Source organism: Triticum aestivum, chromosome 2A (genome assembly GCF_018294505.1).
Source record: "Triticum aestivum cultivar Chinese Spring chromosome 2A, IWGSC CS RefSeq v2.1, whole genome shotgun sequence".
Lineage (NCBI taxonomy): Eukaryota > Viridiplantae > Streptophyta > Magnoliopsida > Poales > Poaceae > Triticum > Triticum aestivum.
The window spans coordinates 686,823,608-686,835,982 of NC_057797.1; positions in this window are offsets into that span (position 1 = coordinate 686,823,608).

The following is a 12,375-nucleotide window of genomic DNA, read 5'->3' on the forward strand; positions in this document are numbered from 1 at the left end:
ACATTGCTCGCAAGGCTTATCATGATGTGCATTATTGAGAGGGCCCAGAGATACTTCTCCTATACTCTGAGTGACAAATCCTAATCTCGATCTATGCCAACCCAACAAACACCTTCAAAGACACATGTAGAACATCTTTATAATCACCAAGTTATGTTTTAACGTTTGATAGAAGACAAGGTGTTCCTCTGGCATTCGGGAGTTGCATAATCTCATAGTCAAAGGAAATATGTATAAGTCATGAAGAAAGCAATAGCAATAAAACTTAACGATCATTATGCTAAGCTAAAGGATGGGTCTTGTCCATCACATCATTCTCCTAATGATGCGATCCCGTTCATCAAATGACAACACATGTCCATGGTTAGGAAACTTAACCATCTTTGATTAACGAGCTAGTCTAGTAGAGGCTTACTAGGGACACGGTGTTTTGTCTATGTATCCACACATGTATCAAGTTTCCGGTTAATACAATTCTAGCATGAATAATAAACATTTATCATGATATGAGGAAATATAAATAACAAGTTTATTATTGCCTCTAGGGCATATTTCCTTCGGTATCCCTCTTGCACTAGAGTCAATAATCTAGTTCACGTTGCCATGTGATTAACACCTATAGTTCACATCGCCATGTGACCAACACCCAAAGGGTTTACTAGAGTCAATAATCTAGTTCACATCGTCATGTCATTAACACCCAAAGAGTAATAAGGTGTGATCATGTTTTGCTTGTGAGAGAAGTTTAGTCAACAGGTCTGCCACATTCAGATCTGTATGTATTTTGCAAATTTCTATGTTTACAATGCTCTGCGTGGAGCTACTCTAGCTAATTGCTCCCACTTTCAATATGTATCCAGATCAAGACTCAGAGTCATCCAGATTGGTGTCAAAGCTTGCATCGATGTAACTCTTTACGACGAACTCTTTATCACCTCCATAACCGAGAAACATTTCCTTAGAAATCTTTAGGTACCTAAGGAATTTGACCACCGTCCAGTGATCTAATCCTGGATCACTATTGTACCCCCTTGCCAAACTCATGGTAAGGCAGGCAACAAGTTTGGTACATAGCATGGCATACTTTATAGAACCTATGACTGAGGCATAGGGAATGACTTTCATTCTCTCTTTATATTTTGCCATGGTCGGGTTCTGAGTCTTACTCAACTTCACACCTTGTAACACAGGAAAGAACACTTTCTTTGACTGATCCATTTTGAACTGCTTCATCAAGGTATGTGCTTTGTGAAAGTCCTATCAAGCGTCTTGATCTATCTCTGCAGATCTTGATGCCAAATATATAAGCAACTTTACCGAGGTCTTTTGTTGAAAAGATCTAATTCAAGTATCCTTTTATGCGATCCAGAAATTCTATATCATTTCCAATCAATAATATGTCATCCACATATAATATCAGAAATGCTATAGAGCTCCCACTCACTTTCTTATAAATACAGGCTTCACCATAAGTCTATATAAAATCATATGCTTTGATCACCTCACCAAAGCATATATTCCAACTCCGAGATGCTTGCACCAGTCCATAGATGGATCACTGTAGTTTGCACACTTTGTTAGCACCTTTAGGATCGACAAAACCTTCTGGTTGCATCATATACAACTCTTCTTCAAGAAATCCATTAAGGAATGCAATTTTGACATCCGTTTGCAGATTTCATAAAATGTGGCAATTGCTAACATGATTCGGACAGACTTAAGCATCGCTACAAGTGAGAAAATCTCATCGTATTCAACACCTTGAACTCGTCAAAAAGCTTTTGCGACAAGTCAAGCTTTGTAGATAGTAACACTACCATCAACGTCTGTCTTCCTCTTGAAGATCCATTTATTCTCAATGGCTTGCCGATCATTGGGCAAGCCCACCAAAGTCCACACTTCGTTCTCATACGTGGATCCTATCTCAGATTTCATGGCCTCAAGCCATTTATTAGAATCTAGGCTCATCATAGCTTCCTCAGAGTTCGTAGGTTCGTCATTGTCTAGTAACATGACTTCCAGAACAGGATTACCATACCACCCTGGTGCGGAACATACCTGGTTGACCTACGGGGTTTGGTAGTAACTTGATCTGAAGTTTCCATCATCATTAGCTTCCTCACTAATTGGTGTAGGCATCACTCGAACTGATTTCTATAATGAACTACTTTCCAATTTGAGAGAAGGTACAACTACCTCATCAAGTTCTACTTTCCTCCCACTCACTTCTTTCGAGAGAAACTACTTCTCTAGAAAGCATCCATTCTTAGCAACAAATATCCTGCCTTCAGATTTGTGATAGAAGGTGTACCCAACAGTTTCTTTTGGATATCCTATGAAGACGCACTTCTCCGATTTGGGTTTGAGCTTATCAAGCTGAAGCTTTTTCACATAAGCATCGCAACCCCAAACTTTAAGAAACGTTAGCTTAGGTTTCTTTCCAAACCAAAGTTCATATGGTGTCATATCAACGGATTTAGATGGTGCCCTATTTAACATGAATGCAGTTGTCTCTAATGCATAACCCCAAAACGATAGTGGTAAATCGGTAAGAGCCATCATAAATCTCACCATATCTAATAAAGTATGGTTACGACGTTCGGACACACCATTACGTTGTGGTGTTCTGGGTGGCGTGAGTTGTGAAACTATTCCACATTGCTTTAAATGAAGGCCAAACTCGTAACTCAAATATTCGCCTCCGAGATCATATAATAGAAACTTTTTCTTTTCTTGTTATGATGATTCTCCACTTCACTCTAAAATTCTTTGAACTTTTCAAATGCTTCAAACTTGTGTTTCATTAAGTAGATATACCTATATCTTCTCAAATCATCTGTGAAGGTCAGAAAATAACGATACCCGCCGCAAGCCTCAACACTCATCGGACCGCATACATCGGTGTGTATTATTTCCAATAAGTCATTAGTTCGCTCCATTGTTCCGGAGAACGGAGTTTTAGTCATCTTGCCCATGAGGCATGGTTCGCAAGTATCAAATGATTCATAATCAAGTGATTCCAAAAGCCCATCTGCATGGAGTTTCTTCATGCGCTTTACACCAATATGACCCAAACGGCAGTGCCACAAGTATGTTGCACTATCATTATCAACTTTGCATCTTTTGGCATCAATTTTATGAATATGTGTATCACTACGATCGAGATTCAATAAACCATTCACATTGGGTGTATGACCATATAAGGTTTTATTCATGTAAACAGAACAACAATTATTCTCTGACTTAAATGAATAACCGTATTGCAATAAACATGATCAAATCATATTCATGCTCAACACATACACCAAATAACATTTATTTAAGGTTCAACACTAATCCTGAAGGTAGAGGGAGTGTGCGATGGTGATCGTATCAACCTTGGAATTACCTCCAACACACATCGTCACCTCGTCCTTAACTAGTCTTTGTTCATTATGCAACTCCCGTTTCGAGTTACTAAATTTAGCAACTAAACCGATATTAAATACCCAGGGGCTACTATGAACACTAGTAAAGTACACATCAATAACATGTGTATCAAATATACCTTTGTTCACTTTGCCATCCTTCTTATCCGCCAAGTATTTGGGGTAGTTCTGCTTCCAATGACCATTCCTTTGCGGTAAAAGCACTCAGTATCAGGCTTCGGTCTAGCTTTGGGCTTCTTCACGGGAGTGGCAACTTGCTTGCCATTCTTCTTGAAGTTCCCTTTCTTTCCCTTGCCTTTTTTCTTGAAACTATTGGTCTTGTTAACCATCAACACTTGATGCTATTTCTTTATTTCTACCTTCGCCAATTCAGCATCGCGAAGAGCTTGGGAATCATTTTTGTCATCCCTTGCATATTATAGTTCATCACAAAGTTCTAGTAACTTGGTGATAGTGACTAGAGAACTATGTCAATCACTATCTTATCTGGAAGATTAACTCCCACTTGATTCAAGCGATTGTAGTACCAAGACATTCTGAGCACATGCTCACTGCCTTAGCTATTCTCCTCCATCTTGTAGGCAAAGTACTTGTCAGAGGTCTCATACCTCTCGACACGGGCATGAGTCTGAAATACCAATTTCAGCTCTTGGAACATCTCATATGCTCTGTGGTGTTCAAAACGTTTTTGAAGTCCCGGTGCTAAGCCGTTAAGCATGGTGCACTAAACTATCAAGTAGTATCTTACCGACCTTGTCAAACGTTCACAATGTCTGCTTCTGCTCCTACAATCACTATAAAAGAAAGACACATCCATGACATTTTGGGCCGACAAATTTTTTTCTGTCATACTTATGACACTTCTATGACAATAATTGTGACAAAACATGGTATCATCATAGATGTGGTGGGGTCCTACTTCTATGACAAAAAATCATGACAGAAAATGGGCTTTTCGTCCTGGGTGGGCCGGAGACGCAGCTGCATGACATTCTTTGGGCCGTCCATGACGGAAAAAACCATGGTAGAAGTGAGGGCGAGGAAAATATCGAGGTGTTCCAGGTTACGGTGGGTGGTCGGGGCCGAGCGATGCACGTTTCTCTCGTACACGCACGCGTGTGGGTGCGAGGCGTTGGGCTCTAACTGAACCCGAGCGAGGCGTTGGGCTCTAATTGAACCCAAGCGATTGCACTGTAGGTTACGCTTTACTGAACCCGAGCGATCGATCGATGGCTGTTAACTGAACCCGATCGAGTGATTCCTTCCCTACTGCTGCTAACTGAAGTCGATCAATGCTGCCTTTGGATGAATAGTGAGCGTTGCTGGGGGGTTTGGATGAACAGTTCCCGGTGGGGGTGGATGAACAGGACCCTGTGGTGTTGCCTCTGGATGAACAGTGAGGGTTACTAGGGGGTTTGGATGAATAGTTCCCAGTGGGGGTGGATGAACAGGACCCCGTGGTGTTGCCTCTGGATGAACAGGACCCCAATCAATCGAGCCGGTTGGGGCTGGATGAATAGGACCCCGTGGAGGGCTGGATGAACAAGACCACCCCGTGGAGGGCTGGATGAACAGTAGAAGGTGGAGGGCTGGATGAACAATAGCCCGTGGAGGGGTGGTTGAACAGTAGCCCGTGGAGAGGGCTGGTTGAACAGTAGCCGGTGGAGTAGCGCGCGGTGGAGGCTAGATGAATAGGAGCCCATGGATGAACAATCGCAGGTGGAGGGTGGAGGAGGTCGACGGTGGATGAACAGTAGCCCATGGCGGCTGGAGGGGGTTGAGGGTGGAGATGAACAATATCCCATGGAGTCCCGTTTTGCGGTACGCCACACCCCTCCCGATGAACAGGACCCCCGTTTCGACCGTAGCGCTCCAACACAAGTCCGTTTCCATCGTTTTGCGGTACGCCACACCCCTACCGATCAACAGGACCCCCGTTTCGACCGTAGGAGGTCCGTTTCCTCCGTTTTGTGGTACGTCAGACCCCTCCCGATGAACAGGATCCCGTTTCGATCGTGGTCGATCAAACAAAAGATCGTTTCCTCCGTTCTGCGGTATGCCAGGCCTCATTTCCATCGACTGTTCCGTCCAAGCCGGTTGGCTCCCACGCGTTCCGTTGCCTCCCGATGAACACGACGCATTCCGTTGCCTCCCCATGAACACAACAACGACGCAGTTTCTTCGTTCCGACCCAGCCATGTACACGAGCCCTGGCTGTACGTATGCGCGAGTAGGCGTTCGAGACCCCGCCCGTATGTACATACATGGCCATATTTTCTTTCTTGCACACTGGCCATTGTACGTACGATTACATGCTACATGCGCGCCTCAACTATGACACGTGCGCACTCTACATCGACTAGTATGTACATACACGTTCACGACCAGAATGACAACGCTACGTATGCTTCGACCAGGTGGGTCCCGACTGTCAGGCACTTCCTTGTGTGCGAAGATATAGCTGGTGGGTCCCAGCAGTCAGGGGGGCGAATCGTCTTCTTTTGCCCGGACGCACTTCCTTGCATGCGAAGATGTAGCTGGTGGGTCCCAGCAATCAGGGGGGAATGTTTTTTTTCGTGAAATACGGTGGCCCGTCCGGTGGGTCCCCGCTGTTAGGTGCAAGAATAATTATTTTGCGCGTAATAAGAAGGCACTTCCTTGCGGCCGCCGTGGACCCAACTGTCAGCCTCTCCACATAGAGTACTCTTCCGATGGAAGTCGGTCATTGACAACATTGACCACGCCGCACCGAGAGCACCAAGGAGATGGACGATGGTGAGGCCTAGGAAGGGGACGACGCGGAGCCAGGGAAGACACAACAGTGGATGCCCATGCGTAGATGAGTACGAGGGTGCACTGGTTCGCTGCGGTGTGAGGCTGCCGTCGCCGCGGAATAACAGGGGGTGTGGGTTAGTAGAGGGATGGCCTGGCCAGCAGTGGGAGTAGTAGGGGGTGGTGAGGCCTCCGCCGCATCGCAGCCGGCCACGGGAAGCAGGAGCACGAGGCACAACTAGTGCTGGTTTGGGTGGCTGGAGCAAGAAGAACAGATGTTGAAGAAGCACTACAGCCATTGGATGGACATCGTACGGTCACTGGAGCTAGAATCATGCATATTGACTAAGTTGACAAAGCCCTCCATCCCCGTCAACTTAGTAGGCCCACAAGTCAGCCTTCCACTATACTGGGTCCCAGCTAGCAGGGGAAGTATTCATTTTTTTGTGCGTAATAAGGAGGCACTTCCTTGCGTGCGAAGATATAGCTGGTGGGTCCGAGCTGTCAGCGGCGATAACATTTTTTCGTGAAATACAATGGCCCTTCCGGTGGGTCCCAGATGTCAGGTGGAGGAATCATTATTTTGCACGTAATAAGGAGGCATTTCCTTGCGTGCGGCCATGGACCCAGCTGTCAGCCTCTCCACGTATAGTCCACTTCAGATGCATGTCGGTCGTTGACCATGTTGACCAGGCCGCGCCAAGAGCACCAGGGCGGTGGACGATCGCGAGGCCTAGGAAGGGAACGATACAGAGCCAGGGAAGACCCGGCAGTTGTTTCCCACGTGGAGGGGAGTATGACTATACGAGGGTTTACTGGTTCGTCTGCCGTCGCCGGAGAATAACAACAGGTGTGGGTGAGTAGAGGGATGGCTAGGACAGCGATGAGAGTACGGTGGGGCGGTGAGGCCTGCGCGGCAGCATAGCCGGCCACGGGGAGGAGGGAGCAAGCAGTCCCTCCGGCGCTTGTTTGAGCGGCTGGAGCAGGAAGAGCAGAGATTGAAGAAGCATGACGGCCGTTGGATGGAAATCCAACAGCCACTGCTTGTGCGTCAACGTTTTTTTAGGAAAGCCTCAAATTTGTGGAAAACAACATACAACCCATCTGCCAATATTTCTAATAATTTATAGCCCATTTTCTATTTCTTAAGGTTTTTTTGGAGCCCATATTCTTTTTGTTAGCATTACAGCCCATATTCTGGCCACGGTTAAAAAAGTATACGAAATTTTGCATATTTCGGTGCGGTTTGAACTGTTTTTAATCCCGAAATTTCGAGTCACATTCAAACTAATTTTAAAAATAAATGTATATCAATATAAAATCCAACAAATTGTCCATGCATAAAAATCAATGCAATTTAAAATCTCGAAATGAAAAAAAGAAATTTGAAACTAATTGTCGGTTTGATGTGTTTTAAAAGTGTACAACCCATTTTCTCATTACTGATAGGCCATTTTCTCGGCCTGCCGAATGAAGAGCTCCTCGTCATGAAAGATTTGCAGCCCAACAGGCCTGATAAAGCGACTTACTTCGCAAATCACAAAAAATTGGGCTGTGGCCATGGACCCAGCTGTGGCCGTGGACCCAGCTGTCAGCCTCTCCACGTATAGTACTCTTCCGATGGAGGTCGTTGACCACATTGACCACGCCGTGCCGAGAACACCAAGCCGGTGGACGACGGCGAAGCCTAGGAAGGGGACGATGTGGAGCCGGAGAAGACGCGACAGTGGATGCCCACGTGTTGAGGAGTACGAGGGTTCACTAGTTCGACTGCGGTGTGAGTCTGCCGTCGCCGCAGAATAACAGGGGGCGTGGGTGAGTGGAGGGATGGCCTGGCCAGCGGTGGGAGTAGTATGCGGACGGTGAGGCCTCTGCGGTAGCACAGCTGGCCACAGGAGGCAGGAGCATGCGGCACGACCGGTGCTGCTTTGGGCAGCTAGAGCAAGAAGACCAGAGGTTGAAGAAGCACTATGGCCATTGGATGGACATCGTACGGTCACTGGAGCTAGAATCGTTCATATTGACTAAGTTGACAAAGCCCTCTGTCCCCGTCAACTTAGTAGGCCCACAAGTCACCCACCCACTATGGTGGGTCCCAGCTAGCAAGGGGTATTCATTTTTGTGTGTGTCATAAGGATGCACTTCCTTGCTTGCGAAGATATAGTTGGTGGGTCCGACCTATCAGCGGGGGGGGGGGGGGCGTTTTTTTCGCGAAATACAGAAGCCCTTCCTGTGGGTCCTAGCTGTCAGGTGGAGGAATCATTATTTTGTGCGTAATAAGGAGGCATTTCCTTGCGTGCGGCCGTGGACCTAGATGTCAGCCTCTCCACGTATAGTCCACTTCCGATGGATGTCGTTCATTGACCATGTTGACCAGGCCGCGCCGAGAGCAGCAGGGCGGTGGACAACAACGAGGCCTAGGAAGGGAATGACATGGAGCCAGGGAAGACTCAACAGTTGTTTCCCACGCGGAGGAGTACGAGGGTTTACTGGTTCGTCTGCCGTCCCCGGAGAATAACAGCGAGTGTGGGTGAGTAGAGGGATGGCTAGGCCAGCGATGGGAGTACGGTGGGGCAGTGAGGCCTGCGCGGTAGCATAGCCGGCCGCGGGAGGAGGGAGAAGGCAGTCCCGCCGGCGCTTGTTTGAGTGGCTGAAGTAGGAAAAGCAGAGATTGAAGAAGCACGACAGCCGTTGGATGGACATCCAATAGTCACTACTCTCGTGTGCATTATTTCTAATAATGTACAGCACATTTGCTAATTCTTAAGAATTTTTTTGGAGCCCATCTTCTTTTTGTTAGCATTACACCCCATATTGTGGCCATAGTTAAAAAGTATACGAATTTTTGCATATTTCGGTGCGGTCAACTATTTTTAATCTCGAAATATCGTTTCACATTTAAACTATTTTGAAAAATAATTTATATAAATATAAAATCCAAATAATTGTCCATGCATAAAAATCAATGGAATTTAAAATCTTGCAATGAAAAAAAATTGAAACTAATTCCCAGTTTGATGTGTTTTAAAAATGTACAACCCATTTCTGGGCAAACCGAATGAAACTCTCCTCGTCTTGAAAGATTTGCAGCCCAGCAGGGCTGATAAAGCAAGTAGGCCTCATTTGAGTGTTTCTTTTTTAAAAAAATAGAACTGGGCTAGCCATTTTCAGCAAGAAAAAAACACAACTGGCTTAAGATGTGGTACACATAAATAAAACCCTGGCTAGACGGGCCACAGCCCCCGCACAGCCCCGTTGTTACCCTGATCTGTTGCTAAAACTAGTATAAATAACAACTGCTTGTTCCTCAAAAAAATTGCGCGACCTGCTGGGTCCCTGGTTTCAGCTACTCGTAGTGTAATTCTCTCGTTTATTGACTATGTTGACAATGGCATGAGCCCCAGATGTCCAACCATTAGGAGGAACCATATTTTTGGGCTTGTAATATAGAGGCACTTGCTTGCGTACTTCCATGATGCTGGTGGGTCCCTACTGTCATCCTCTCTACGTACAATCATCTCCTTGTTCCTCTCGGTTGTTGACGACGTTGGCAATGCAAGAGGGCGGTGCACCACACACGGAGAGCGAACCAAGGCCGCAAGGCGGAGGACGATGGCGAGGCCTCGGACGGAACGAACAGGAGTCGTGGAAGATGTGCCGGTCCAGTCGCAGGCGGAGGGGAGTACGAGGGTTGACTGGTTCAGGTGAGGGTGCGTGTTGGGGCTGATGTCGCCGGAGAATAATAGGACGTGTGGGGGAATAGAGGGAGGGACTGGCCAACGTTGGAGGGTACATACGGTAGTGCGGCGGAGGCACAGCCAGCCATGGGAGGCGGGAGTAGGCGGAGCGGACAGGGTGGTTTGGTTTGGGTGGCTGGAGGAAGAAGAAGACAAGAGATAGAAGATACACGACAGATGTTGGATGTCAATCCAACAGCTGGTAGGCAGAATCGTTTGTTGACTGGCTAGTAAGTCGACACCACCTTGGATAGGCTATTTCCTCGCGGCTCCCAAATGTCAGAATCCAAATCTGTCACGGTCATGCAGCCTTTCCTATGAAAATTTACAGCCCATTTGATGTGCTAGTTCGAAATAAGTTTGTGGGTGCTGGTGGGGGCTAATCACTTGGCTTTTGTAATGCACAGTGAGCTCAAGCAGCCGGTGAGAGTGATGTTATTTACCTTGGTTGGGATTTGTTAGTTGTTACAATATTCCACTCTAAATTAAATGACTGACAAGCCATTTGCCTTGCTTCAAAGAAAATATGACTGTCAAACCCGAGTGGGAAAGGGCAAGAACATCTAACTCCAGCTTACACACTATACAAAAGCATGATGGTTAATTGTTCATCAGGTTTACAAAAAAACCCAGGTTGAAAAGGGCAACAACATCTAACTCCAGCACTGTTTTCGGCAGTCATAGTCAAATGGATCGGTCAGGTCCATAGAATGAACATCCTGGGTCGTAAAATTTACTGGATTATTGATGACCCACAAGTATAGGGGATCTATCATAGTCCTTTCGATAAGTAAGAGTGTCGAACCCAACGAGGAGCAAAAGGAAATGATAAGCGGTTTCCAGCAAGGTATTCTCTGCAAGTACTGAAATAAGTGGTAACAGATAGTTTTGTGATAAGATAATTTGTAACGAGCAACAAGTGACAAAAGTAAATAAGGTGCAGCAAGGTGGCCCAATCCTTTTTGTAGCAAAGGACAAGCCTGGACAAACTCTTATATGATGTAAAGCGCTCCCGAGGACACATGGGAATATCGTCAAGCTAGTTTTCATCACGTTCATATGATTCGCGTTCGGTACTTTGATAATTTGGTATGTGGGTGGACCGGTGCTTGGGTGCTGCCCTTACTTGGACAAGCATCCCACTTATGATTAACCTCTATTGCAAGCATCCGCAAGTACAACAAAAGTATTAAGGTAAACCTAACCATAGCATGAAACATATGGATCCAAATCAGCCCCTTACGAAGCAATGCATAAACTAGGGTTTAAGCTTCTGTCACTCTAGCAACCCATCATCTACTTATTACTTCCCAATGCCTCCCTCTAGGCCCAAAAAATGGTGAAGTGTCATGTAGTCGACGTTCACATAACACCACTAGAGGAGAGACAACATACATCTCATCAAAATATCGAACGAATACCAAATTCACATGACTACTAATAGCAAGACTTCTCCCATGTCCTCAGGAACAAAAGTAACTACTCACAAAGCATAAACATGTTCATAATCAGAGGGGTATTAATGTGCATATAGGATCTGAACATATGATCTTCCACCAATTAAACCAACTAGCATCAACTACAAGGAGTAATTAACACTACTAGCAACCTACTAGCACCAATCCCTAGATATAAGAGCATGATGCAAAATGGACGTATCTACTCCCCCAAGCTTAGACCTCACTTGTCCTCAAGCTAAAAGCCGAAATCGAAAAATATGTCCACATGTTTAGAGAAGAAGGTGTCGATAAAAATAAAATACAGACATGAGGGCATCATGATCATTCTTAGAACAACAACTTATATAATTCTTGTCATATGATATCTTATGCTAGAGTAATAATTCAATCACAATATCAAGTATGAATCGTAAACTTCATTGAAAACTAACAAACTATAATCTCAGTCATTGAAGCAATTGCAATTTATGATAACATGGGAAAGAGTCAATGTATAAGAGCCTTTCAGCAAGTCCACATACTCAACTATCATATAGTCTTTCATAATTGCTGACACTCACGCAATACTTATGGGTATGGAGTTTTAATCGGACACAGAGAAAGATAGGGGCTTATAGTTTCGCCTCCCAACGTCTTACCTCAAGGGTAATGTCAACAGTAATAGTTCATGAGAACTCACATCCAATTAGCCATATATACCAGGATCTTTCCAACATATTGTGCTTGCCAAAGGATAAAATGTAAAAAGGAACGGTGAAGATCACCATGACTCTTATGCAATGTAGGAGATAAAAGTAAAAGATAGGCCCTTCGCGGAGGGAAGTAGAGGTTGTCATGCGCTTTTATGGTTGGATGCACAAAATCCTAATGCGAAAGAACGTCACTTTATATTGCCACTTGTGGTATGGACCTTTATTATGCAGTCTATCGCTTTTATTACTTCCATATCACACAATCGTATAAAGCGTATTCCTTCCA